This window comes from Pan troglodytes, chromosome 5 (assembly GCF_028858775.2).
Source record: "Pan troglodytes isolate AG18354 chromosome 5, NHGRI_mPanTro3-v2.0_pri, whole genome shotgun sequence".
Taxonomy (NCBI): domain Eukaryota; kingdom Metazoa; phylum Chordata; class Mammalia; order Primates; family Hominidae; genus Pan; species Pan troglodytes.
The window spans coordinates 47,877,292-47,903,980 of record NC_072403.2 but is presented as its reverse complement, the minus strand read 5'-3'; the positions used below and the strand labels follow the sequence as shown (position 1 = coordinate 47,903,980).

Here is a 26,689-nt window from a genome sequence, read left to right as displayed (position 1 = left end):
CTCCATCCTCCACCCTTTTTGTGTGTGCTGAGAGGTTTTCTTTACCAACCTGGGATCCAATCATTTGTTCATTCATTTCTTCATTCACTCATTCCAGTGTGTACTGAACCATCATAGTGCTAGATACTGGTAAATATGAAAGACATTATAGGAGAAAGTGAGGGTGCTTTGGCCTGTGGATTCAGGCCAACTTGGATTCGGATCCTTGGAACTGTTTCCTGGCAAGATGATCATGGATCTCTCCCAGCAGAATCATGGGCAAACTTCAGCCTTGTGGAACTCAATCTGCAAATTGAGATCATACTGTCTCATCTCACACGACTGTTTCAAGGATTAAAGACAGAGCAGTGATTTCCCCATGGTCAGCACTTAATATGTGATGCTTGCTTCCTTTAAGCTAGCAAGGTGGTAACAAAGCTTGGAATTTCCCCTCCGTCTCTCTTCCCTGTGGCTGCCAGCCTCCTTCAGCCCTTTATGGGCACCCACCTGGATTACTGTACATTTCTAAAGCTCAGAGACTGTTAGAGGCTTCCCAGGGCCTGCAAAATCAAATTCACCTTCTGTTGGTGTTCTGTTCTCCTAGGATCTGGGCTCAACTCACCTTTCCAGGCCTTTACCCACAGTGAATCTTTATAACCCTCTCCCTGCTAGCTAGATCTGATAGATCCTGCGGTGTTCCTGCTTCCATTGCTTTGTGCACACTGTCCCCCTTCCTGGAATGCCCTTTATCCTCCTCTCTCCATCCAAACTTGACCAGTTTTCAAAGCCCAGTTTAAATCCACCCAGTTCCTCCTCCCACATACCCTGCCTCCTGGGTGGTGTTTCCTAGTGTGTATTATGTGTGGATAACAACACCTATTATTGTCCTTACTAGACTAGGAGCTCTTTGAGGACAGGCTCTGTGTCTCATTGGTTTCCACCCTTCTCTCATTCATTCAGCACATGTGAAGGATGACTGCTCTGTGCCTTTGGGCCCGTCCATGTTTCTCCAACAGTGCCCATCACTCTGTAGGATATTCTCTTAGGAAAAGTTGGTCCAACAAATGAGTGAGGGGAAACAGAACAGAAGGTGGCAAATACTAGTCCCCCTTATTCACAGATCCCTAGTGGATGCCTGGAACAGCGGATAGTACCAGACTCTCTGTATATTATGTTTCTTCCTATACGTACATACCAATGATAAAGTTTAATGTATAAATTACGTACAGTAAGAGATTAACCACAATGACTAATAATAAAACAGAACAGTTATATATTGTAATAAAAGTTGTGTGAATGTGGTCTGTTTCTCTCTCTCAAAATATCTTTTTGTACTGCACGATGGGTAACTAAAACCAAAGATAGTGAAACTGAGGCTGGGCACGGTGGCTCACGCCTATAATCCCAGCACTTTGGGAGGCCGAGGCACGCGGATCACCTGAGGTCAAGAGTTTGAGGCCAGCCTGGCCAACATGGAGAAACCCTGTCTCTACTAAAAACACAAAAATTAGCCGGGCATGGTGGCACGTGCCTGTAATCCCAGCTACTCGGGAGGCTGAGTCGGGAGAATCACTTGAACCCGGAAGGCAGAGGTTGCGGTGAGCTGAGATCATGCCATTGCGCTCCAGCCTGGGCAATAAGAGCGAAACTCCGTCTCAATAAATAAATAAATAAAGTGAAACTGGATAAAGGGAGTGGCTGCTCATGAAGTCTTGGAGTACAGGCTCTCTGTGCTGTGGGAATTCTGAGAGAAGGGGAGTAGGGGAGGCTACGGGTGAGGGGAAGGCTTCCCGGAGAGCCGAGTGGTCTTTAGAGGTTAACTGGTAGAGTTTGGAGGGCTGGGATGCAAGGCAAGGGCAGGGTGGGAGCCATGACCATCCTGGCAAGGCCAGGGATTCTTGCTTCAGCCCCTCACCATCATCCCAAGTGTCTAGATCTGGGGAGGGCATGTGGATGAAGGCTGGAACCATACAGAGTCCTTCCGGGGACCTGATCAACACAGTGGAGCAAGGGAGGACAGAGAGAGAGCCAAGAACCTTCTGCATGTTGGGTCAGTTGCAGGCGCCAAGAAGGGCTAGGGAAACGTGCATTCATTTATTAAGACTTTGTTCTTAAGGTTTTTCTTTTTTCTTTTCTTTTTTTTTGAGACAGAGTCTCACTCTGCCGCCCAGGCTGGAGTGCAGTGGCACGATCTCTGCTCACTGCAAGCTCCACCTCCTGGGTTCGTGCCATTCTCCTGCCTCAGCCTCCTGAGTAGCTGGGACTACGGGCGCCGGCCACCATGCTCGGCTAATTTTTTTGCATTTTTAGTAGAGACGGGATTTCACCTTGTTAGCCAGGATGGTCTCGATCTCCTGACCTTGTGATCTGCCCGCCTCGGCCTCCCAAAGTGCTGGGATTACAGGCGTGAGCCACCGCTCCCGGCAAGGTTTTTAAAAAAATTATAAGATGATTATTTTTAGGAATTTGGACAATATGGAAAATAGGAAAAAGTTAGAAAAATCACCCATAGTTCTTATCACCCAAAGACAGCCCTGGTTTACATTTTGTGATTTCCTTCTAGTCTTACATCTTTATTAATTTAAAAATTATTAATTTTTAGATTTAACTTTTAAACTAAATAGTAAAAATTGTAATTATAAATATAAAACAAACTTCCTTATTGTAAAAACACATTACAAATAGGAAGAAAATAAAAGTTTAAATTCCACCCCAATCATTAAGTCCTATCCCTCAGGGAAAATCAGTGTTAACGGTTACTAGATGTCCTTCTGAACCTTTTTTTCTGTGCCTACAAACTCACTGATAGTTTCATTCTTTTAAAATAGGATCATAGAATACTGCTCACATGCAATCATTTCTCTTTTTACAAAGTTAGGACCATTTTGCATGCCTGGTGTTATATTTCCTTTCCTTTTTTTTTTTTTTTTTTTTTGAGACAGAGTCTCGCTCTGTCACCCAGGCTGGAGTGCAGTGGTGCGATCTCGGCTCACTGCAACCTCCATCTCCCGGGTTCAAGCAATTCTCCTGCCTCAGCCTCCCAAGTAGCTGGGACTACAGGTGCACACCACCACACCCGGCTAATTTTTTGTATTTTTAGTAGAGACAGGGTTTCACCTTGTTGGTCAGGCTGGCCTCGAACTCCTCACCTCAAGTGATCTGCCTGCCTTGGCTTCCCAAAGTGCTGGGATTACAGGTGGGAGCCACTGCTCCAGGCCTACATTTCCTTTTTGTTTTACATTTTTTATGCTATGTGAGTTTACTTAAGTATCTGACATTATACAAACTGAATCCATACCATTGATGATATACTTATTTATAGATTGCAATTTTATAACAACTGATAGAAAATATGGAGTAGTTTGCCCCAAAACACAAGAATATCTAATTTGTATATTTTAGAACATGACTGAAATGTTCCATTGATTAATCAAAATGAGTTGAAAACCTTAACATTTAATATTTAGTTACAGTATTTAAAAAGTAGTGGGAGATATCTTTTTCTTTTTCTTCTTTTTTTTTTTTTTTAACATGGAGTTTCGCTCTTGCTGCCCAGGCTGGAGTGCAATGGCACGATCTCGGCTCACCACAACCTCTGCCTCCTGGGTTCAAGTGATTCTCCTGCCTCAGCCTCCTGAGTAGCTGGGATTACAGGCATGCACCACCACACCTGGTTAATTTTGTATTTTTAGTAGAGATGGGGTTTCTCCACGTTGGTCAGGCTGGTCTCGAACTCCCGACCTCAGGTGATCTGCCTGCCTCAGCCTCCCAAAGTGCTGGGATTACAGGAGTGAGCCACCAGGCCCGACTGGAGATAGCTTTTTAAATTTTGTGTCAGGTATATAAAACTAAAGGAAAAGGCATTTTTCTGAGATCTCTCAAGTGAAATAAAAATGGCCTCTCAGGTGCTCACTTTCGCAGCACATATACTAAAATTGGAACGATACAGAGAAGATTAGCATGGCCCCTGCGCAGGAATGACATGCAAATTCGTGAAGCGTTCCGTATTTTTTCCTGGCTAACACGGTGAAATCCCGTCTCCACTAAAAATACAAAAAAATTAGCCGGGCATGGTGGCAGGCGCCTGTAGTCCCAGCTACTGGGGAGGCTGAGGCAGGAGAATGGTGTGAACCCGGGAGGCGGAGCTTGCAGTGAGCCGAGATTGTGCCACTGCACTCCAGCCTGGGTGACAGAGCAAGACTCTGTCTCAAACAAACAAACAAATAAATAAAGGCTTCTCAGGTGGACATTTTACTTTTATTTATTATTTATTTTGAGACGGAGTCTCATTCTATCACCCAGGCTGGAGTGCAGTGGTGCGATCTCGGCTCACTGCAACCTCCACCTCCCAGGTTCAAGGGATTCTCCTGCCTCAGCCTCCTGAGTAGCTGGGACTACAGGCATGTGCCACCATGCCCGGCTAATTTTTGTATTTTTAGTAGAGATGGGGTTTCACCAGGGTGGCCAGGATGGTGTTGATCTCCTGACCTTGTGATCCGCCTGCCTCGGCCTCCCAAAGTGCCGGGATTACAGGCGTGAGCCACCACACCCGGCCACATTTTGTTGCTAAAATATAAAATGTTAATTATTATTTTGGAAAAAGTTAAAATTTCCAGCCTTTGCCTTCTACCTACACAACCTTTTAATAAACTGTTTTTTGTATGTCAATATATAGATTTCTTAAATGCCTATGTCACATTCCACCCATATTTTACTCAGGTCATCGCACTATTTCCATAGACGCTTCTGTTTTGGGCTAGGTCCATGAGACACAATGCCTGCCTTCTGAAGCTCACAGGCTGATTGGGACCCCACAACCTGACCAGTTTCCACTTAGTGCAATACATGGCAGTAGTGGATCTTGTGCTGGATGCAATGGAAGCTTGCAGGGTGTGGGGTGGCTGGGGATGCAGTCAAGGAAGCCTTTGTGGAGACAAGACATTTTTGCAGTGGATCTTGAAGGACAAGCAAGAAGTCCCAGATGCAGAGGCCAGAGGACTGAGTGGAGAACTGCCAGCAGCAATGTGACTCATTATCAGCCAGCTCCCCTGGTTCTGTGGTTTGTTTCTGCTTTTCCTTTAGAGATGACAGATTCTGTGAACAAGAGCTCCAGCTGTTTATCAGGGGCCCTCCCAGGCCCCAAGTGCCAGGGGCTCCCACTCCCTGCTGGAGAGGCTGTGGGCCCCTGATTAGGGAGACAGCTGAGGCAGGGGACCATGGGCACTGCAGGCGGGAGTACTGGCAGGGCACAGTGAGGGACAGAGGTGGAGACCTGCAGGATGCTGTGTGGGGGAGGGCCAGGGCAAGGGACAGAAACAGACCTTGTCCCTCTGTACTTCCAGGACATGCCCCTGCCCTCCTCTGCCAGGTGAGATGCTGCTCTATCAAGGCCCCTTCAGACGTCACTCATCTGTGACTCCACTCATTTATCTAACGTTTCCCCATGGCATCATTCAGAATTAATTTTTCTCCTTTGCCCACTTAGCAGGTCATTATGTTGTAGTTGAGAGTGTGAACTTTGGAATCAAGAATAGTAATAGACTGGGTGTGGTGGCTCACACCTGTAATCCCAGCACTTTGGAAGGCCATGGTGGTTGGATAACTTGAGGTCAGGAGTTCAAGACCAGCCTAGCCAACATGGTAAAACCCTGTCTCTACTAAAAATACAAAAATTAGCCGGGCATGATGGCGGGTGCCTGTAATCCCAGCTACTCGGGAGGCTGAGGTGGGAGATTGCTTGAACCTGGGAGCTGGAGGTTGCGGTGAGCCGAGATGGCGCCAGTGCACTCCAGCCTGGGCAATAACTCCGTCTCAAAAAAAAAAAAAAAAAAAAAAGTAATAGATAGTAATAGCAGCTAACATTTATCAAGCATTTACCATATGCTAGGCACCGTGTTGAGTGTTGTGAGTCTACTTTCTCACTTAATACTTCCCAACTGTCAGTGAGGTAGGAGTTATTATTATCCCATGTTGTAGAGGAGGAAACTGAAGGACAGAGATATTAGTAAACTTGAATTATCACAGCAGAGATTCAAACCCCTGTCTGAATCTCAATTTCCTCATTTATAACACAAAGATGAAAATGATATCTTTTTATGTTGGCCAAAAGATACAAAAATTCAGCTAGATGGGAAGAATAAGTTCAAGAGACGTATCGTACAACATGGTGACTATGGTTAGTAAAAAACATACTGTGGCTGGGCGCAGTGGCTCACGCCTGTAATCCTGGCACTTTGGGAGGCCGAGGCAGGTGGATCACCTGAGGTCAGGAGTTCAAGACCAGCCAGGTCAACATGGTGAAACCTCTTCTCTACTAAAATACAAAAATTGGCTGGGGGTGGTGGCACACAGCTGTAATCCCAGCTACTCAGGAGGCTGAGGCAGAATTGCTTGAACCTGGGAGGCAGAGGCTGCAGTGAGCTGAAATCACACCACTGCACTCCAGCCTGGGCAACAGAGTGAGACTCCATCTCAAAAAAAAAAAAAATAATAATAAATAAATAAAATAAAAACGTATTGTATACGTGAAAACTGCTAAGAGAGCAGTGCTTATGTTCTCACCACGCACACAAAAAAAGTGAGGCAATGCATATGTTAATTAGCTTGATTTAGCCATTCCACAATATATATATATTTCAAAATATCACATTGTACACAATAAATATGTACAATTTTTATTTGTCAATTTTAAAAGACACAACTTTTTTTTTTTATTTTTTGAGATGGAGACTTGCTCTGTTGCCCAGGCCGGAGTGCAGTGGCGTGATCTCCGCTCACTGCAAGCTCCGCCTCCTGGGTTCATGCCATTCTCCTGCCTCAGCCTCCGGAATAGCTGGGACTACAGGTGCATGCCACCATGCCTGGCTAATTTTTTAAATTTTTAGTAGAGACGAGATTTCACCGTGTTAGCCAGGATGACCTCCATCTCCTGACCTTGTGATCTGCCCGCCTCAGCTTCCCAAAGTGCTGGGATTACAGGCATGAACCACTGCGCCCACCCAACTTTTTTTTTTTTGAGATGGAGTCTTCCTCTGTCGCCCAGGTGGGAGTGCAGTGGCGCGATTTAGGCTCACTGCAACCTCCAACTCCAGAGTTCAAGTGATTCTCCTGCCTCAGCCTCCCGAGTAGCTGGGACTACAGGACGCGTGTGACCATGCCCCACTAATTTTTGTATTTTTTAGTAGAGACGGGGTTTCACCATATTGGCCAGGCTGGTCTCTATGATCCTCCTACCTCGGCCTCCCAAAGTGCAGGGATTACAGGCATGAGCCACTGTGCCTGGCCGTAACTTTTTTTAAAAATAAAATATTTTTTTGCAAGGGTAGTTGCAGGACCTGAATGAGGTAATGTATATCAAGCACTTGTCACATAGTCCTCATTCAGCTAATGTCGACTCCCCTGCCTCCTGTTACAGCCCCCACCACTCACTCAGAATCATCAATCCTTGGGTGGCGCTACTTTGAGTTGACATGCATGGCAGAGTGGTTAAGGGTGTCCATTCTGGAGCTGGACTGCCTGGGTTTAAAATCCTGGCCCAGATTCATGCTAGATGTATGACCTTGAGCAAGTTCTTTTAACCTCTTTGAGCCTCAGTTTCTTCATCTAGAATATGAAGATAAAAATGGAAGGATTGTTGTAGGATTAAAATGAATACGTGTGTGTTTGTGCATGTACATGTATATTTGCTATTGATATTGATTAGAAACTTTTTGAGGGCAGGATCAATTTCAGGAAGGTGTCACCTGGGTTCTCACTACCTTAGTGAAGATATGTATGGCTGAGTGATCCAGATGATGGTATAATAACAAGGATAACAAGTATATATGTTGGAAATACTTGCTTATTATAAAAAGAGATTTTGAAAAATATAATGAATAAAATGAAAATGAACCACTACTCAGAAATAATCACTGTTAACATTTTGGTATATTTCCTTCTAGTCTGTCACCCAAGCTGAAGTGCAGTGGCTTGATCATAGCTCAATGAAGCCTCGAACTCCGGGGCTCAAGCCATCCCCCAACCTCAGCCTCCCAGTGCTGGGATTACAGGCATGAGCCACCATGCCCAGCTCCTTCCCATCTTATTTCTATGTAGACAACTATTTTCCTGTAACTGGGATCATGTGCTGTGTTACAGTTTTGTATCCCCCAATGACCTGGTATGTATATAGGATGAGCATTTTCCAATGCCATTAATATATTCTTTGAAATAGAGTTGTTAATGGCATTTTGTTTTGTTTTACTGATTGAAAGACTATACACTAAGGGAGTTAATATATTGTTGCCATTCTGGAGATAGGGAGGCATTTTGTTTTGTTTTGTTTTGTTTTGTTTGAGACAGAGTCTCGCTGTTGCCCAGGCTGGAGTGCAGTGCCGCCATCTCGGCTCACTGCAGGCTCCGCCCCCCGGGGTTCACGCCATTCTCCTGCCTCAGCCCTCCCAGTAGCTGGGACTAAGGCGCCCACCACCTCGCCCGGCTAATTTTTTTTTATTTTTAGTAGAGACGGGGTTTCACCGTGTTAGCCAGGATGGTCTCGATCTCCTGACCTCGTAATCCGCCCGCCTCGGCCTCCCAAAGTGCTGGGATTACAGGCGTGAGCCACTGCGCCCGGCCTTGTTTGTTTTTTGAGATGGAGTCTCCCTCTGTTGTCAGGCTGGAGTGCAGTGGCACGATCTCGGCTCACTGCAACCTCCGCCTCCCGGGTTCACGCCATTCTCCTGCCTCAGCCTCCCTGGTAGCTGGGACTACAGGCGCACACCACCACGCCCAGCTAATTTTTGTATTTTTCGTGGAAATGGAGTTTTACCATGTTAGCCAGGATGATCTCAGTCTCTTGACCTCGTGATCCGCCTGCCTCGGCCTCCCAAAGTGCTGGGATTACAGGCGTGAGCCACCACGCCCGGCCCTGAGTCATTCTTGAACGAATGGCTTGGAGCTGGAAGGGACTGCTGAAATGTAGATTGAGAGAGCCAGAAATTAGATCTCAATAGGCTGAACTAATGATGAAAATTTAACAATATAAAATTCAACAAGAACAAAGTTTATTCTGAAGTTAACAAAAGGATTCTGCAAAGCAATCACCTCAAACCTCTCTTGTTAGACGACTGGGTGTGAATTACAAATAAATTATAGAAATACAGGATAAGTGAGATGTGGCTTAACAGTTATTTATTTGCTCAACATGTATTTATTGAATGTCTACTATGTGCCAAGACTTGTTTGTTCTAGGTGTTGGGGATTCAGAACAAGCCAACAACCCTGCCCTCCTATAGCTTACATTCTAGCAATATCTAGAGACAGACAATAAGCAAACGAACATACAATGGGATGTCTCATAGTGAAAACTGCTGAGACCAACGGCAGTTAACCATGGTTCACAAGAGAAAACCGTGGTTTAAGTTGGCTCTAAACTCATGAATCAACTGTGTGATTCAATTTTGAAAAAAGCCCAACTCTACCTTAGGCTGTGTGAATGGAATGTCCAGCACTTGGGAGATCATGTTCCCTCTGCTATCTGATTATCAAGTTGGATCCTGGGGCACTGCATTTACACTCTAGAGAGACACTGATGAACTGGAACTTATTTAGGAAAGGATGACTAAGATCATTAGGGGTCCCGTATTGCCTCTAAACAGGCAATAGGACCAGGATCAGCGGGTAGAGGCCCCACTACCCAGAAAACAGGACCGGACCAGTGGGTAGAGGCTCCAGGAAGGAAGGTTTCAGCTCAGTAGGTCAAGGAATGTTCTAGTGGTCAGAACTGACCAGTAATAGAACAGGCTGTGAGAGGGGGTGACTTTCCCATCTCCAGAAGTATATAAGAAGAGCCTGGATTCATCTGTGTCAGGATAGCATATAATGGATCTGGTAGAAGCTTGGATCAATTTATATGTGCAGCTCCTTTTAGTTCCAGGTCATACTATGCATGAGAAGAAAAAAGGATTTTCTGCAAAGATCTTGTAATGTACATAATTCCACACTACCCACATTTTAATAGCCAACAACCACCAAGGGCATAAGCAGAATTCCAGCATGTAGAAATCACAAGTTCTCAGAACTCCTTCACTCATCATTTTATTTTATTTATTTATTTATTTGAGAGGAGTCTCACTCTGTCTCCCAGGCTGGAGTACAGTGGCACCATCTCTGCTCACTACAACCTCCACCTCCCAGGTTCAAGTGATTCTCCTGCCTCAGCCTCCCGAGAGCTGGGATTACAGGCACGTACCATCACGCCCGGCTAATTTTTTTGTTTTTGTTTTTTATTTTTATTTTATTGTTGAGATAGAGTTTCTTTCGCCCAGGCTGGAGTGAAGTGGTGTGATCTTGGCTCACTGCAACCTCCACTCCCCGCCCCCATCCCACCCCAGGTTCAAGTGATTCTCCTGCTTCAGCCTCCCAAGTAGCTGGGATTAGAGGCGCCCGCCACCACGCCCAGCTAATGTTTCTATTTTTAGTAGAGATGGGGTTTTGCCATATTGGCCAGCCTGGTCTCCAATGTTATGCTTTACAGAAATGAAAACAAAGTCCCAGATCATGGATTATATTCAGTTGTCCTGTCTCCCCAAGTTTTGTTTAACCTGAAATGATTCCTTAGTTTTTGTCTTCCATGACATCAACATTTTTGAAGAGTGGGCAAGGAACTCTTAAGCAAAGTCAAAAAATGAGCTAATGCAGCTGGGCATGGTGGCTCAATGCCTGTAACCCTGTTTGACAGAGCCCATCATGCTCCGAATTTGACAGATGAGGAAATGCAGGCATGGAAAGGCTACCTTGCTCAGGACCTTACCTCGAGATGATCCTGTGACATTTTCCTGGTGTATTTCCTCCTCGCTGAGTCTTTGCAGGTTTCTGTAGAAGGGAGCTCAGCGCCGGCGAGCGCTGTCGTCGGTGGCCTCTTACTCTGAGATTTTCAGGGCTTGGGAGTACCCCTCTCCCTCCACTGCCTCAGTTTACACCCATCTGTTCATGGCTGTCTGCATTTGCAGGTGGAGGGCTCAGTACTCTGCATCTTCAATTCTGGGGTGGTGGAGGTAGGAGGATTTTGGTCCTTAATGTTCACTGCTTCCTTCCTTCCCACCAGAGCAATTTACTAACCCTTTGTATCTCACACCATGCCTGAGTTTCTCCAGTTAGGGCCCATTATGTCAAATGTATCATCTCCTAAAGACTGTGTCAAAAATACATAATCCCGGACCCCACTCCAGACCTCCTGAATCAAAATCTCTGGTGGAGTGACCAGGGCTTGCCTCTTTAATAAATTCCCAGTTAGTCAGCCTTGGTGGCTCGTGCCTATAATCTCAGCATTTTGGGAGGCTGGGGCAGGAGGATTGCTGGAGGCCAGGAGTTTGAGACCAGCCTGGGCAACAAAGTTAGATCCCGTCTCTACAAATAAATTTTTAAAATTAGCCAGGCATGGTGGCCTAGGTACTTGCTGTGGTCCTAGCTACTTGGCAGGCTGAGGCAGGAGAATTGCTTGAGCCCAGGAGTTTGAGGCTGCAGTGAGCTGTGATTGCACCAACATACTCCAGCCTGGGTGACAGAGTGAGATTCTGTCTCAGTCAATCAATCAGTCAATGAAAAATCCATTCATTCATTCATTCATTCATTCACTACCAGTTATTCTTACAGATTCGAGAATCACTTTTGAAAGCCTTAATTGGATCCTTGTGAAATGACCGATTGACTGCTTGGACGAACTCCTGAAGTGTTTCTATGGAGGACAGACCAAGAGGAAACTTAATATTTCCTCTCAATTTTCCTGTGAAACTAAAACTGCGCTAAAAAACAGTCTATTTAGAAAAAAAGAAGAAGATAGTTGCCTATAGAGGAACTAAAGAATGTTGTGGAATGTTATAGGGCTTAACCACCCGGAACCTCCTCAGTGCTGATGGCAGTGATGTCACTTTCAGTAGGAGAAGGTGTCTGAGCAGGTCCCAACCTATCTGACTCCTGCTGACCTTGCTGAGGCTCTGAGAGCCTGGGGGTGACAGAAGACAGTTGCTCCACCCCGCAGAGGAGCACAGCTGTTTCCCCAGCCCCTCATTCAGCCACCTGAAATCATTCAGTTTTCCTGTCAGTTAACCCGGCCCTGCTGCAGTGTGGGAAGGGGCCCCGCTAGATGGGGTGGGGCCGTGTTTCATTTACTATCAGGCTTGGTGTCTTTCCTTGGGCCTCATCTGAACAGGTGCAGCCCCAGGCAGCTGGGTGAAATGAGGACATTCTTCCTCTCCTTCCCTCCTCTCCTTCCAACTCCCTCCCCCAACCCAGCCACATGAAGCCACATCCCATTTCCTCCCCCTCATTCAAAAGCTTCACTCCCTACTCTGTCCTCCATGCTGCAGAGGGCAGTGCCCCAGGGCAGGGGACACAGTTACAGGAAAGTGGAAGGCAGTAGGTTTCCACTGCCCCTCTCCCTTTCTGTTTTATTTGGGGGGCGTGTGAAGAGATGGAAGTGTTGTCATGAGAAGAGAGGGAGGGCTCTCCCAGGTACTACCTAGGTCACTGACTTTGCCTGCAACCTCTAAGCTCACAGAAGAAACCACTTATGAAGTTGATAACCCATCCCCTTCAGGGCTGACTCCTACTTGTCCTCTAGGAGAATGAACATGGGGGTGCCTGAGGGATGAAGAAATCACACCCAAATCCACATTCTAGAACAAAGGTTCTCCACGCTTAGCCTGCATTCCTTGGAGGGCCTGTTAAACACTGATTGCTGAGAGATTCTGATTCAGTAGGACTGAGTGGGGCCCAGTAATCTGCATTTCTAAGTTGTTGATGCTGCTTCTCCTGGTATAGGGACCACACTTTGAGAATCACTATTCTAGGGCTCCCCTTAAGGTTTTTGTTTGTTTATTTGTTTTGAGACAGGGTCTCGCTCTATCACCTAGGCTGGAGTTCAGTGGCACAATCTTGGCCCACTGCAACCTCCACCTCCTGGGTTCAAGCGACCTGCCCACCTTAGCCTCCCGAGTAGCTGGGACTATGGGCGTGCGCCACCACCCCCAGCTAATTTTTGTTTTTTGTATTTTTGTTTTGTTTTGTTTTGTTTTTTTGTTTTGAAACGGAGTTTCGGTCTTGTTGCCCAGACTGGAGTGGAATGGCGCAATCTTGGCTCACTGCAACCTCCGCCTCCCAGATTCAAGTGATTCTCTTGCCTCGGCCTCCTGAGTAGCTGGGATTACAGGCATCTGCCACCACACCTGGCTAATTTTTGTATTTTTAGTAGAGACAGGGTTTCACCATGTTGGCCAGGCCGGTCTTGAACTCCTGACCTCAGGTGACCCGCCCGCCTCGGCCTCCCAAAGCCCTGGGATTACAGGCGTGAGCCACCGCTTCTGGCCCAATTTTTGTATTTTTTGTAAAGACGGGGTTTCACCATGTTGCCCAGGCTGGTCTTGAACTCCTGGGCTCAGGCAATCCAACTGCCTCGGCCTCCCAAAGTGCTGGGGTTATAGGCATGAGCCACCACACCCAGCCTCCCCTTAAGGTTTCTGATAAGTAGGCCTGACCTAGGCACAGTTGAGGGAAGAGCAGTCCACTGAAGGAAGTTGAGCCCCCAGTAGTGACCCTTATCACTCAGGCTCTAATCACAACCCTTCCCCCATACACTTCTGTATACCTTAGCTACATTTGGATGGGACTCTGGCTTAAGAGAAGAAGGCGGAAAGAAGACCCTCTCTGTCTGCATGTTCCCTATCCCCACGGGCAGCCCCCCTCCAAGCAATACCTCCTTCCATCTTGAACCTTTTGTTTCTAGAGCTCCTTTCCTGCCAATTATAGGGAAAGAGATGCCCCTGTGTTCCCTGAAGTTTACCTTTCAACTATATTCTGTGGAATGTTAGGCAGTGGTGACTTGGGAGGGATCCACCATGATGTAGCATGAAACTGCTCAACTATAGGTAGGAAATGTTCCTGCTTCTGTAAAAACAACCAACCATAAAACCATAAACGAATATATACATAAGTATTTACATGCACATAGACCCTTTCCAGACCAATCAACAGCAGTCAGCTCTGTTGGGAGATTTCAGCAGGATAGAATATTTCACTCTTTATTTTCTCTAATCCTACATTTTAACAAGCCCATCTTACTTTGTAATTAAAAACCAGCCTATCTTACTTTGTAATTAAAAATGAATGCACTGCAAGTAAAAGAAAATGGTGCAGCTCTGGAAAGCTGCACACTAAGCTGTTGACAGTGGGGACTAGGGGGTGAGGCTGAGGGTTCTGTCACTTTATACATACACACTCTGGACTGTTTGAATTTGTCTCAAGAGGTACTTTTCTTTTTCTTTTTTTTGAGACAGAGTTTCGCTCTTGTTGCCCAGGCTGGAGTGCAGTAGCATGATCTCAGCTCACTGCAACCTCTGCCTCCTGGGTTTAAGTGATTCTCTTACCTCAGCCTCCCGAGTAGCTGGGATTACAGGCGCCCGCCACACCCAGCTAATTTTTGTATTTTTAGTAGGGATGGGGTTTTGCCATGTTGGCCAGGCTGATCTCGAACCCCTGACCTGAGGTGATCTGCCCACCTCGACCTCCCAAAGTGCTGAGATTACAGGTGTGAGCCACCGCGCCTAGCCAAGAGATACTACTATTTTTTATATTAAAAAATAAGGTAGAGCTATAGGCAATAAAGGAAACAGAACAGCCTCCTTTCTTCCTCTCCCCACTTCCCCCAGCCCCCGGCTCCCCCGCCAGCTGCTGTCCCCAGCCTTCACACCCCGCCAGCTGCTCTGCCGGCTCATTTCTTCCTGTCACCGTCAGGTTTCTTCACTGAGTGGCCTTCACCTGCTGTCTCCATTTCTTCAACAGCCACTCTTTTTATTTTAAAGCAACATTATGTGCTTTTGTTTGTGGATCGCCAGCATTCCAAAAAAAAAAGAAAATCCCATAGACTTTAAAGCAGCATCCATGAGCTGCTCTCGATCCTGTCCAGCCCTTTCTGGCTCTCGCAGCACACGCATGTCCTTTCATAATTGTAATCTGCACAAATGCTATTTTGTGTCCTGAAATTTTTTACGTCACCTAATTTTATAAGCCCGCCTATGTATGGACACAGCATCATTTTTTCTATGAATGGTACTATGGTTGCTTAGCCAGGCCCTGATTGTTAGGCCCTTGGGTAGTTTCCAATTTTTTGCTATTTATTCGTTCACCATTTAACCCCCTGCATTTGGGCTCCGCCTTCTGCCAGTCTTTAAAAATTGCCCATTTAAAGGTCAGTGCTATCAGACTTCCCTCCAATTCTACCAGCCTCTGCTCAGTCCTTGACTAAGCCCTTGTCCTGACTTCAATTGGACTTGGCCTTACTAGCCACCCTCATGGCCATCCACCCGCCCATCTATCAAGCTGTTGGTGAAATTCCAGCCTCCCTTCATTTCCTTTTGTTCTTTTTCTTTCTTTAACCATTTTTAAAAACACAGACCTTTTTACATTTTTGTTGTAAAACAATGAAACAACCAATAAGTGTACAATATAGAAAGTAAAAACATGTTGTTTCAAATGTTAAAATTGACTTATGAAGCATATATACACAAAAGAATATAAGTGCGTATATATGTATGTAGGTGTATATATACATGTGTGTATGTATATTATGAAGTAGTATAATAAAACTAAACATACCCTGCAACTTGAGAAATATGTCACCAGTTATATAGGAGCTTCCTGTGTTCCCTTTTCTGTGCCATCCCTCTAACAAATCTCATTGAGATACTATGAATTGTGTTCATTTTATCATTCGCCTAATTAATTTTTCTTTTTTCTTTTTTTTGAGACAGAGTCTTGCTCTGTCGCCTAGGCTGCAGTGCAGTGGAGCGATCTCGGCTCACTGCAAGCTCTGCCCCCCGGGTTCACACCATTCTCCTGCCTCAGCCTCCCGAGTAGCTGGGACTACAGGCGCCCGCCACCACGCCCAGCTAATTTTTTGTATTTTTAGTAGAGATGGGGTTTCACCGTGTTAGCCAGGATGGTCTTGATCTCCTGACCTCGTGACCCACCGGACTCAGCCTCCCAAAGTGCTGGGATTACAGGCATGAGCCACCGCGCCTGGCCGCCTAATTAATTTTAATAATTTGTGGACTTGAAGAGATTCCATGTAGACAGTCATATCATCTATTAATAATGAAGTTGTTTTTTTTTCAATTCTATACCTTTCATTTATTTTCCTTTGTTTTGTGTTTTGCTAGAGCCTCCAATTTAATGTCAGCTAGAAGCAAGGACAGCAGGCATCCTTGTCCTACTCCTGAACTTAAAGGATAATGCTTCTAATGGCTTCCCACTCATAATAATGATTGCTGTAGGTTTAGGGTAGGTGCTCTTTAATAGATAAAGGAAGTTTCCTTTATTTCTAGTTTGTTGTTAAATCTTTTTTTTTTAAACCTCTAAATCTACCTTAATGTTGTTAAATCTTATCACATGCTTTTTCTACATCTATTGAGATGAGATGATGTGAGTTTTTGTTTTTCATCTATGAGTGTTATAAATTACATTAATAATAATTATTATTATTATTTTAAGACAGGGTCTTGGTCTGCACTCAGGCTGTAGTGCCACGGTGCAATCATAGCTCACTGTAGCCTTGAGCTCTGGTGCACAAGGAATCCTACCCCCTCAGCCTCCCAAGTAGCTGGGACCACAGGCACACAACACCACACCCTGCTAATTAAAAAAAATTTTGTGTGTAGAAATGCGGTCTCAGGCTGGGCGCGGTTGCTCATACCTGTAATCCCAACACTTTGGGAGGCTGAGGCGGGTGGTCACCTGAGGTCAGGAGTTCGACTAGCCTGGCCAACATGGTGAAACCCCGTCTCTACTAAAAATACAAAAAATTTGCCAGGCATGGTGGCAGGTGCCTGTAATCCCAGCTGCTTGCGAGGCTGAGGCATGAGAATCGCCTGAATCTGGGAGGTGGACGTTGCAGTGAGCTGAGATTGCGCCTTTGCACTCCAGCCTGGGCAACGAGCAAAACTCTATCTCAAAAAAATAAGAAATGGGGCCTCACCATGTTGCCGAGGGTTATCAAAATTCCTGGCTCAAGTGATTCTCCTACCTTGTCCTCCTCAAGTTCTGAGATTACAGGAATGAGCCAATGCAATTGGCCTACATTAATTCTTTTTTTTTTTTTTTTGAGACAGGGTTCACTCTGTCTCCCAGGCTGGAGGGCAGTGGCACGATCTCAGCTCATAGCAACCTCCGCCTCCCAGGTTTAAGCGATTCTCATGCCTCGGCCTCCAAGTGGCTAGGACTACAGGCGTGCACCACCACACCCAACTAATTTTTGTATTTTTAGTAGAGGCAGGGTTTCACCATGCTGCTCAGGCTGGTTTCGAACTCCAGACCTCAAATTATCCACCTGCCCTGGCTTCCCAAAATTCTGGGATTGCAGGCCTGAGCCACCACACCTCGCCCCAGTAATTTTTTATGTTAAATTTTCTTGGCATTTCTGGGATAAATCCAATTAGGACATGATACATTATCTTGTTTATATACTGCTGGGTTTGGTTTGCTTATATTTTGAGCAAGGTGTCAGCATATATGCTCATTAGTGACATTAACCTTTAATTTTTCTTTCTCATACTATGTTTGGCTGGTTTGGAATTAAGATTTTACTAACCTCACTGACTGAGTTGGCAGTATTTCTTTTTTAATACCTGTGAAAGTCAACATAAAATTGGAATTGATGCTTTCTTTAATGTTTGATAGAATATTCCTGTAAAACATTCTGAGTCTGTTTTCTTTGTAAGAAGATTTTAAATTACTGATTTAATTTGTGTTTATGACTATAGATAAATAGACCATATGTCCTTGTTTGCTTGGGCTAGTGCCAGGTTATAGCTGTTATCCTGGCATATTTATAAATGGTACTCCCTTTCACTTTAAAAGATATACTGGTTTGGATAATAATAAATAGTTATTCTTTCTTTTTCTTTTTTTTTTCCTGAAATGGAGTCTCACTCTGTTGCCCAAGAAGGAGTGCAGTGGTGCAGTCTCAGGTCACTGCAACTTCTGCCTCCCGGGTTCAAGCAGTTCTCTGCCTCAGCCTCCGAGTAGCTGGGATTACAGGTGCCCACCACCACACCTGGCTATTTTTTTGTATTTTTAGTAAAGACAGCGTTTCACCATCTTGGCCAGGCTGGTCTTGAACTCCTGACCTCGTAATCCACCCGCCTGGGCCTCCCAAAGTGCTGGGATTACAGGCATGAGCCACCATGCCCGGCCATAAATAGAGTTATTCTATATATATAGGACTATTGAGGTTTTTTCTTTCTTCTTGAGGTAGTTTTTGGTAAATTATGTTTTTCTATAATATCATCTAATTTGTCTGTATCAAATTTATTGGCACTAAGTTGCTTATAGTTTTCTCATCTTTTAACCCTCTGCCATAGATTTAAACATATCACTTTGGACCAGGAACTGTGGCTCACGCCTGTAATCCCAGCTACTGGAGAGGCTGAGTGAGGGATGAGAAGCGCTTGAACCTGGGAGGTGGAGGTTGCAGCGAGCCAAGATCCCACCATTGCACTCCAGCCTGGGCTACATAGTGAGACTCTGTCTCAGGAAAAAAAAAAAAAAAAAATACATACACACACACACACACACACACACACACACATATATATAACTTTTAAGGTCTCTAATGTCATTGATCTGAATCTTCTTTTTATTGATCATATTACCTAAGTTTTGTTTGTTTTGTTAGTCTTTTTGATGTTAAACTTTTTTTTTTTTTTTTGAGATAGGGTCTCACTCTGTCGCCCAGGCTGGAATGCAGTGGCATGATGGTTTACTACAGCCTCAACCTCCCAGGCTCAAGTGATCATCCCACCTCAGCCTCCTTAGTAACTGGGACTACAGTCACATGCCACCACCAAGCCCAGCTAATTTTTGTGTTTTTTGTAGAGATGGAGTTTCACCATGTTGCCCAGGCTGGTCTCAAACTCCTGATCTCAAGTGATCTGCCTGCCTCAGCTTCCCAAAGTGCTGAGATTACAGGCCTGAACCACAATGTTAAACTTTTAACTTTACTGACCTTTTCTACTGTTTATTTTCTGTCTCATTATTCTTCTGCTTTTATTGTTTTCTTCTCCTTAAGACTTATTCTGCTGTTCTTTTTTTTTGTTTTTTGTTTTTTTTTTGAGACAGAGTCTCACTCTGGTTGCCCAGGCTGGAGTGCAATGGCTGGATATCAGCTCACTGCAGCCTCCACCTCCGGGGTTCAAGTGATTCTCCTGCCTCAGCCTCCCGAGTAGCTAGGATTACAGGTATGCTCCACCACGCTCGGCTAATTTTGTATTTTTAGTAGAGATAAGGTTTCTCCATGTTGGTCAGGCTTGTCTCAAACTCCTGACCTCAGGTAATCCACCTGTCTTGGCTTCCCAAAGTGCTGGGATTACAGGTGTGAGCCACCGCTCCTGGCCTCTGCTGTTCTTTTTTTTTTAACTTCTTAAGTTCTGTGCTTGGTTTATCAATTTTGAATATTTCTCTTTTTTTTTTTTTTTTTTTTGACACGTTGTTTCACTCTTGTTGTCCAGGCTGGAGTGCAGTGGCGCGATCTTGGCTCACCTCAACCTCTGCCTCCCAGGTTCAAGTGATTCTCCTGCCTCAGCTTCCCAAGTAGCTGGGATTATAGGCATGTGCCACCACACCCAGCTAATATTGTATTTTTAGTAGACACAGGGTTTCTCCATGTTGGTCAGGCCGGTCTCAAACTCCCAACCTCAGGTGATCTGCCTGGCTTGGCCTCCCAAAGTGCTGGGTTTACAGGCATGAGCCACCCCGCCCGGCCTCTCTTTTCTTTCTTTTTTGTTTTTTTGAGATGGAGTCTAGCTCTGTTGCCCAGGCTGGAGTGCAGTATCATGACCTTGGCTCACTGCAAGCTCCGCCTCCCGGGTTCATGCCATTGTCCTGCCTCAGCCTCCCGAGTAGCTGGGACCACAGGCGCCCGCCACCACACCAGGCTAATTTTTGTGTTTTTTTAGTAGACATGGTATTTCACCACGTTAGCCAGGATGGTCTCAATCTCCTGATCTTGTGATCCACCCACCTCGGCCTCCCAAAATGCTGGGATTACAGGCGTGAGCCACCGCGCCCAGCCTTCTCTTTTCTAATACATGCACTTAAGGCTATATATTTCCCTGTAAGTGTTGTTTTAGCTGCATTGTATAAGTTTGCTTTCTTTATTGAATGTACATATCATAAAATAAATACATAGATTTTTTTTTTTTTTTTTTGAGATGGAGTCTTGTTCTGTTGCCCAGGCTGGAGTGCAGTGGCACAATCTTGGCTCACTGTAGCCTCCCAAGTTCAAGCGATTCTCCTGCCTCAGCCTCCTGAGCAGCTTGAACTACAGGCATGCACCACCACACCCAGCTAATTTTTGTATTTTCAGTAGAGACAGGATTTTACTATGTTGGCCAGGCTGGTCTCGAACTTCTGACCTCAAGTGATCCGCCCACCTCAGCCTCCCAAAGTGCTGTGATTACAGGTGTGAGCCACCATGCCTGGCCAAAATATACAGATCTTAAGTCTACAGTTCTATGAATTTTTTTTTTTTTTAAAGAAAGTTTTGCTCTTCTCACCCAGGCTGGAGTACAATGGCGCTTTCTCAGCTCACTGCAACCTCTGTCTCCCAGATTCAAGCGATTCCCCTGCCTCAGCCTCCCAACTAGCTGGAATTACAAGCATGCACCACCACGACTGGTTAATTTTTGTATTTTTCATAAGGAAGGGGTTTCACCATGTTAGCCAGGCTGGTCTTGAACTCCTGACCTCAGGTGATCCACCCACCTCGGCCTCCCAAAGTTCTGGGATTATAGGCATGAGCTACCGTGCCCGGCCCTATGAATTTTGACAAATGTAAACATCCACATCCATGTTGCCATCATCTGAATCAAAATATGGGACAGTTCTATTATCCTAGAAAGTTTCAGGCACACTCCGTCCCCCACCCCGCTTTTTTTGAGATGGAGTCTTGCTGTGCTGCTCAGGCTATCCTTGAATTCCTGAGCTCAAGTGATCCTTCTACCTCAGCCACCCAGTAGCTGCGATTACAGATGTACATCACTGCTCCCTGCCCATGGGGCCCATTTTGGTTCAGTCTCCTTTTTATCACCAGAGTTTACCCCTGTTAAGACTATACATGTATAGAACCTCATCTAAAAAGAATCATGCAGTATCAGTTCTCTTTGTGCCTGGCTTCTTTCACTTAGTATATGTGGTATGTGTTAGCAACCTGTTCCTTTTTATTGCTAACTTGTATTGCATTGTATGGATGTATATGCACTATTTGTTTATCCATTCTCTTGTTGATAGACATTTGGGATGTTTCTAGCTTTTGACTATTAGCACCTATGTATATCCTTGAGCAAGTCTTTTGTAGACATACGTTTTCATTTCTTCTGGGGAGGTACCTATAAGCTTTTTTTTTTTTTTTTTTTTTTTGAGATGGGGTCTTGCTCTGTCGCCCAGGCTGGAGTGCAGTGGCATGATCTGGGCTCACTGCAACCTCCACCTCCTAGGTTCAAGCAATTCTTGTGCCTCAGCCTCCCCAGTAGCTGGGACTACAGATGCACCACCATGCCTGGCTAAATTTTTGTATTTTTAGTAGAGATGGGGTTTCACCATGTTGGCCAGGCTGGTCTTGAACTTCTGACCCCAGGCGATCCGCCCGCCTCGGCCTCCCAAAGTGCTGGGATACAGGCATGAGCCACCGTGCCCGACCTATAGATGTCCTATAAGTTTTAATATGTGATATTTTCATTATCATTTAAGTTTTAGTTCTTGAAAAGTTTCCATTAAAGATTTGTTTCATGGCCAGGCGTGGTGGCATGCCTGTAATCCCAGCACTTTGGGAGGCCGAGGCAGGCGGATCACCTGAGGTCGGGAGTTCGAGACCAGCCTGACCAACATGGAGAAACCCCGTCTCTACTAAAAATACAAAATTAGCTGGGCATGGTGGCACATGCCTGTAATCCCAGCTACTAGGGAGGCTGAGGCAGGGGAATCGCTTGAACCTGGGAGGCAGAGGTTGTGGTGAGCCGAGATTGCGCCATTGCGCTCCAGCCTGGGCAACAAGAGTGAAACTCCGTCTCAGAAGAAAAAAAAAAAAAAAAAAAAAAGATTCGTTTCACCCAGTTATTAGAAAGTATGTTTTCAGGCCGAGCGCGGTGGCTCACGCTTATAATCCCAGCACTTTGGGAGGCCGAGGCAGGCGGATCACGAGGTCAGGAGATCGAGACCACGATGAAACCCTGTCTCTACTAAAAATACAAAAAATTAGCCGGGTGTGGTGTCGGGCGCCTGTAGTCCCAGCAACTCGGAGAGGCTGAGGCAGGAGAATGGCGTGAACCCGAGAGGCGGAGCTTGCAGTGAGCCGAGATCGCGCCACTGAACTCCAACCTGGGCGACAGAGACTCTGTCTCAAAAAAAAAAAAAAAAAAAAAAAAGTATGTTTTCAAATTTCCACGAGACTTGATGATTTCTAACTTTCTTGGATTTGGGTCCTTTAATATAATCTCTATAATACTGATTTTTTTTGAAATGTTTTTGAGACCTGCTTTATGACCTAGTATGTAGTAAATTTGTACCCTGAAAAGAATGTGTATTCTCCAATACACATATGCACACACACATACACAGGCCTATATAAATATATCTACATCACTTTGATCAAGCTTATGGTGAAATCATCTAAATCCCTACCGAATTTTGTGTGCCCTCTCTATCAATTACTGCAAAAGATGTATTAAAATATCCTACTCCGATGGTGGATTTATTTTATTTTATTTTAGTGACAGGGTCTCATTCTGTCTCCCAGGCTGGAGTGCAGTGGCACGATCATAGCTCACTGCAAACTCAAACTTCTAGGCTCGAAGAATCCTCCTGCCTCAGCCTCCAAAGAAGCTGGGACTGTAGGTGCACACCACCATGTCCGGCCTTTTAAATTTTTTGTAGAGATGACGTCTCACTATGTTGCCAGGCTGATCTCAAACTCCTGGGCTCAAGTGATCCTCCAGCCTTGGCTTCCCTAAGTGCTGGGATTATAGGTGTGAGCCATGAGCCACCAAGTTTAGCTTTATGTATTTTGTACCTTTGTTATTTGCGAGATGGAAATTTATAATTATTATATTATTATAGGAAACAAATTATTATTGTATCAAAATTTAGAATAATTATCGGCCAGGCACGGTGTCTCATGCCTGTAATCCCAGCACTTTGGGAGGCCGAGGCAGGTGGATCACCCATCTCTACTGAAAATACAAAAATTAGCCGGGCGTGGTGGTGGGTGCCTGTTATCCCAGCTACTTGGGAGGCTGAGGCAGGAGAATCACTTGAACCCAGGAGGCGGAGGTTGCAGTGAGCCGAGATTGCGCCATTGCACTCCAGCATGGGCAGCAAGAGTGAAACTCCATCTGGCAAAATACACAGATCTTAAGTCTATAGTTCTATAATTTTTTTTTTTCGAGACAGAGTTTTGCTCTTGTTGCCTAGGCTGAAGCGCAATGGCGCTATCTCAGCCACCATGCCCAGCCACAGCACAAATTCTGATGGGTTTACATCCTATGTTGGCCACTTCTAGCTGTGGGACCTTGGGCAAGTTACTTAATCTTTTCATGTCAGTTTTCTCATCAGTAATATAAGGATAGTAATACCTCTCTGGGTTTTAGATTAAGGAAGTTAATATAATAAAAAGCATAGACCAGCCAGGCGCGGTGGCTCACACCTGTAATCCCGGCACTTGGGGAGGCCGAGGTGGGCGGATCACCTGAGGTTGGGAGTTTGAGACCAGCCTGACCAACATGGAGAAACTCCGTCTCTACTAAAAATACAAAATTAACCAGGTGTGGTGGCACATGCCTATAATCCCAGCTACTCGGGAGGCTGAAGCAGGAGAATCACTTGAACTCCGGAGACAGAGGTTGCGGTGAGGCAAGATCGCACCATTGCACCCCAGCCTGGACAACAAGAGCGAAACTCTGTCTCAAAAAAAAAAAAAAAAAAAAATGCATAGACCAGGGACTGGCATGATGTAAGTGCTATAAAATTTTGGGTATCAGCTGGGCACGGTGGCTCACGCCTGTAATCCCAGCACTTTAGGAGACCGAGGCAGGCGGATCACCTGAGATCAGGAGTTCGAGACCAGCCTGGCCAACATGGTGAAACCCCGTTGGCCAGGCATGGTGGTTGGCACCTGTAATCCCAGCTACTCAGGAGGCTGAGGCAAGAGAATCACTTGAACCCGGGAGGTGGAGGTTGCAGTGAGCTGAGATTGCACCATCGCACTCCAGCCTGGGGGACAAAAGCAAGACTTCGTCTCAAAAAAAAAAAAAAAAAAAATTGGATATTGTCACATTAAGGAAAAGAAAATGGTCACCTGAAATTCTTTTTTTTTTTTTTTTTTGAGGTGGAGTCTCGCTCTGCTGCCCAAGCTGGAGTACAGTGGTGCGATCTCAGCTTTCTGCAACCTCCGCCTCCCAGGTTCAAGTGATTCTCATGCCTCAGCTTCCCGAATACCTGGGATTACAGCCATATGCCACCACATCCAGTTTATTTTGTATTTTTAGTAGAGATGGGGTTTCACCATGTTGGCCAGGCTGGTCTTGAACTCCTGACCTCAAGTGATCTGCTTGCCTTGGCCTCCCAAAATGCTGGGATTATAGGAGCGCCACAACGCCCAGATAATTTTTGTAATTTTTTTTTTTTTTTTTTTTTTAGTAGATACTGGGTTTTGCCATGTTGGCCAGCTGATCTTGAACTCCTGACCTCAGGTGATCCACCCGCCTCAGCCTCCCAAAGTGCTGGGATTACAGACATGAGCCATTGTGCCTGGCTGTTACCTGAAATTCTAAAATTCCCGTTGGGAATGGACCTTAGAGATGATTGGATTTAATCTCTACATCCCCATGGGGCTCTTCTGGATGGTGGTGAAGCACATCCAGCCAGATTCTCATGCCATAACTGGGTTGTTTTTGAGGTCTCACTGTGTTGCCGGGGCTGGTCTCAAACTCCTGGGCTCAAGTGATCCTCTTATCTTGGCCTCCTGAGTAGCTGAGACCACAGGCATATGCCACTGTGCCTGGCTCCTTCCTGGTTTTGAGCTCCCACTTTGGCTTTAAGCTGTTTGGTAAAGTAGGTAAAATTTATTGTAATGGCCTCTTAAATGAGGAAGAGGCCATTGTAATTTACCCATTACCCAGCCCTTGTCCCCTTGCCGGTTTTGCTCCCAATCTACCTTTTCTACCCCAGAGAACTCACACTATTTCCCACTACTCACATCTTCACTCTGCCACCTGCTTCCTACTGCACCTTAGTTCTCTTGAGTCTCTGTTCCTGAGTCAGATTCTGCATGCCTGTTAAGGTGCCAGCTAGTTACTCTGATAAGCTAATTCCTCTGAAAGTACTAACTGGAGACAGTGCAAAGGTTGCTGCTTCATACAAAGGTGCATTATGACATGGGTCCTTCCAGAGAAAATGCCCTGCCCTTTGAGTCCTGGTCTGTGGGAGGAAGAGATGGAACAGCATTCAAGCTAGGAAGTCAGAAGAGAGTATTAGATCATCAGCCTCCTTTGTCAAAGAAGACAGGTCCTTTCTGTGCATCCGTTGTGTGGGCTGGCTGGGGACAGACAGGGATACTGGCAGGGATGTGGCAGGGACATTTGATAATATCTTTCTAGGTGCAGGCCTAGTTGCTGGAGGGGGTGGGCAGCAGGATATAAAAATGGGTAAGATGGCCAGGTGCTGTGGCTCACGCCTGTAATCCCAGCACTTTGGGAGGCCAAGGCGGGAGGATCACGAGGTCAAGAAATAGAGACCAGCCTGGCCAACATGGTGAAATCCTGTCTCTACTAAAAATACAAAAATTAGCTGGACATGGTGGCACACACCTGCAGTCCCAGCTACTTGGGAGGCTGAGGCAGGAGAGTCGCTTGAACCTGGGAGGCGGAGGTTGCAGTGAGCTGAGATCGTGCCGCTGCACTCCAGCCTGGCAACAGGGCAAGACTCCGTCTCAAAAAAAAAAAAAAAAAGGTAAGATTTTTCCCTACCTTCAAGGATTGAGGGAAATGTTAACTACACTGGTAATAAATACACTATAAACTATGATAAATGCTAGAAGAGACATAAGTGAGACTGTAGATAAAAGTGAGCAGTCTATTCAAACTGGAAGTTTTGAAAGGCTTCATAGAAAGGCTGATGGTGGCCTTAGATCCACATATGAGGAAGATTTTTACAAAATATAAATATATCAGGCTGGGCGCGGTGGCTTACACCTGTAATCCCAGCACTTTGGGAGGCTGAGGCGAGCGGATCACTTGAGGTCAGGAGTTCAAGACCAGCCTGGCCAACATGGTGAAACCCCATCTCTACTGAAAATACGAAAATTAGCCGGACATGGTGGCGTGTGCCTGTAATCCCAGCTACTCAGGAGGCTGAGGCTGGAGAATCACTTGAACCTGGGAGGCGGAGGTTGCAGTGAGCCAAGATCATGCCAGTGCACTCTAGCCTGGGTGACAAGAGTGAAAGTCCATGTCAGAAAAAAAAAAAAAAAAAAAAAAAAAAAAAAAAAATATATATATATATATATATATATATATATATGAGAGCAGATTCTCTACTAATACTAGAAACTACAAATAATAGAATACAGAAAGAAAAGAAAATCCTCTACCGTCTTCCTATTCAGGGCAACTTGTATTATCTCCAGATGATA

At 45.4% G+C, this 26,689-nt stretch overlaps 1 protein-coding gene, 1 long non-coding RNA gene and 1 other non-coding gene across 5 annotated transcripts in view; 2 read left to right on the top strand and 1 right to left on the bottom strand.

Moving 5' to 3' along the window:
* The window catches only part of CCND3 (cyclin D3), a 111,772-nt gene that overhangs the window by 26,469 nt on the left and 58,614 nt on the right, over positions 1–26,689 (top strand). The gene's annotated exons all lie outside the window — the stretch shown is intronic.
* LOC112209560 (U6 spliceosomal RNA) lies at positions 3,885–3,991 on the top strand. The gene has a single exon (XR_002944398.1). It is a non-coding gene; the product is annotated as a U6 spliceosomal RNA (small nuclear RNA).
* Positions 4,673–25,383, bottom strand: LOC107975141 (uncharacterized). Of its 2 annotated transcripts, XR_008548496.1 has the most exons (6): positions 25,256–25,383; positions 13,796–13,899; positions 10,769–10,998; positions 8,786–8,927; positions 7,408–7,581; positions 4,673–5,073 (listed from the first exon to the last, which is right to left on the bottom strand). It is a non-coding gene; the product is annotated as an uncharacterized LOC107975141 (long non-coding RNA). The 2 variants fall into 2 exon arrangements; XR_002944234.2 differs by lacking the exon at positions 7,408–7,581.